The sequence below is a fragment of the Myodes glareolus genome, chromosome 14 (assembly GCF_982192425.1).
Source record: "Myodes glareolus chromosome 14, mMyoGla1.1, whole genome shotgun sequence".
Classification (NCBI taxonomy): Eukaryota; Metazoa; Chordata; class Mammalia; order Rodentia; family Cricetidae; genus Myodes; species Myodes glareolus.
In genome coordinates this window covers 53868368-53870670 of record NC_142039.1, presented here as the reverse complement: position 1 = coordinate 53870670, position 2303 = coordinate 53868368, and positions in this window count along the sequence as shown.

The window sequence follows — 2303 nt, the reverse complement described above, 5'->3', positions numbered from 1 at the left end:
TCTTTTCACTTCTTTTCTTCTTTTTACTTTAGTTTTTTTAAGCGCATATATGTATATCTGAGTGTGACTTTGTAAATGCTGAGTGCAGGGTGGGAGGAGATCCGCAGAGAGCTCTGGGTCCTTGGGACCGGCATTTCTTGCAGTTGTGATCCTCCTGGCATGGGTGCTGATAGCTAAACTCCCATCCTCCTCCACAAGAGAACAACTACCGCCTTTAACAGCTGAGCCATCTCTCCAACCCTTATTTCTTGAGATGATTTCTCACTGAACCTGAAGCTCACTGATTCAGTTAGCATGGTTGACCAGAAAGCTCCAGAGATCTGACTGTCTCGCCCTTCCCAGCACTGAGATTACAGGTGCGTGCCACCACCCCTGGCTTGTATGTGGGGGCCAGAGATCCAAACTCAGGGCTTCATGCTTGCACAGCTAGCAATTTATCTGCTGAGCTCTCTCCCCTAAGGTCCTATAGCTAATACAGGTAGGAACTGCTGATGATAACAATAGTCATTACTCACTGTTAGCTGCGGACGTGGTACTCAGTATTTTATGTGCATCATCTTACTCAATCCCTACAGAAACATGCTGAGCTGGTTGCTATGAGCACTGTCGCCTTAGAAATGAGGAAGGCAGTTCAGGGAAGCGAAGAATGAACCCAAAACATGGCAATAAAGGATGAAGCCTCCATGGTGAGTGGGGATCAGGCACCTAACAGTGCAGAGACCCTTGCACGGTTGTTTGATACAGACTGCGGAGGCTGCAGAGGTGGTAGCTGGGAATATTCTTTCGGGATGGTTTGTTGTTTGGAGGGCACAGAAGGCTCCCAGAAACGTCAAAGTGCTGAAAAAAAAATCCTATAAGTATTCATATAAAAAATCCTATAAGTATTTTTTGTTGTTGTTGTTCAAAGCTACAAGCATCAGTTTGGGTTTTTAATGACAGCAGCAGTGAATGAGGCAATGAGAGGAATGATGAGGCCCCCATCATTTCTGGTGTCAACAGCCAAAGATACGGTTCAGTCTTTAATATAGAGGGAGATCCGAATTCCTTTGGTTTTGTAGAGTCTTTAATGGTTGTCCATGGGAAATTTAGTCTGAATACCGAGTCCACTGCTAAAGGAAGTTAGAAAGCCTCCTGGTGACAACGAAGTCCTCCGTTCGGTTCCAAGCCATTGTATTTTACTGTGAGCGATGGGTCTATCTATACCCCAGTCCCTGAGGTTCTTTCAAGTTGACTTAAGTCTTGAAACTGAAGGCTCAGAGGAGAGTCCTGGGGCAGCATCAGGGCTCAGAAAGACTTGGACCTAGTGGGACTTCACAGAGAAGTGGGGGTTGCCAGTGAAATAATTGAGAATCGTGTTTAACAATCACTTGACCAAGAAACGTCGGGTGTGGAGACAGATTCAAGTGGGGGACTAGATGAAGGTTAGGTCACCTGCTGTGTTCAAGGCCAGGGCGGAAGGATCTCTCCTCAACAGGGTGTAAATGAGACCAGGTGCTGGGAAGGAGGTGAATGCAACACCCTGATGGAGCCGCTGCTCGGCCGGGTGAGAGCTCAGCGCTGGGATGTGGTAACCTGTCACCTTCAGCTTGACACTTGAATCTGCCCAGGCATTTTGGACCAGAGCCTGTCATGTGAAGGTCTTCCAATCAGGTGACTTTGAATCAGGGTTGTCCCCCGGGGGGGGGGGGGGTTGGGGGGAGGAAATGAGTAACCAGATTGCACCAGACCTTCGCTTGCTGCAACCTGCACCCAGGCCAGGCCCATCCCTGACCCAGGCTCTGCTTAGAGGCCAGAGCATTCCCGGGGTAGAATCCATGGTAAAACATAAAAAGGAGCCTGGGCGGGAGGAGAGGCAGGGGACCATTCGCGGCTGCTCATTCGCGGCTGCCTTTGAATGTGCAGCTGCTGCAGCATGGGGCACCCAGTGGCAACTCTTGTTTGTCGGGTGGAAGGATGCCACGTTCTTACCTGCCACGTTCGTTCTTACCTCGGAGGCCTAGGGGTGCGAGCGGGAAGTGTGATAGATAGAGTGTGCTCAGAGCCAAGCGGCAGGTCTCAGAACTGGGTCACCTCACAGACCAGCACAACGACGTGTCCCGTTGGCTGGAATCAGGTTTCATTCTTCCTTGTCAAACCCAGTGGTGCCCTCAGGCTGCTGGCAGCTCCCAGGCTCTCCTTTGTCCTACAGTTCCAGGAGGCCAAGGAGCGAAGTGACACAAAGAGCCGAATGCCCAAGCTCCCCACTGGCTCTCTAAACAGCAGCGCTGGCTCTCCCAGGGGTAAAGCAAGGGGGGGGGTGTCTC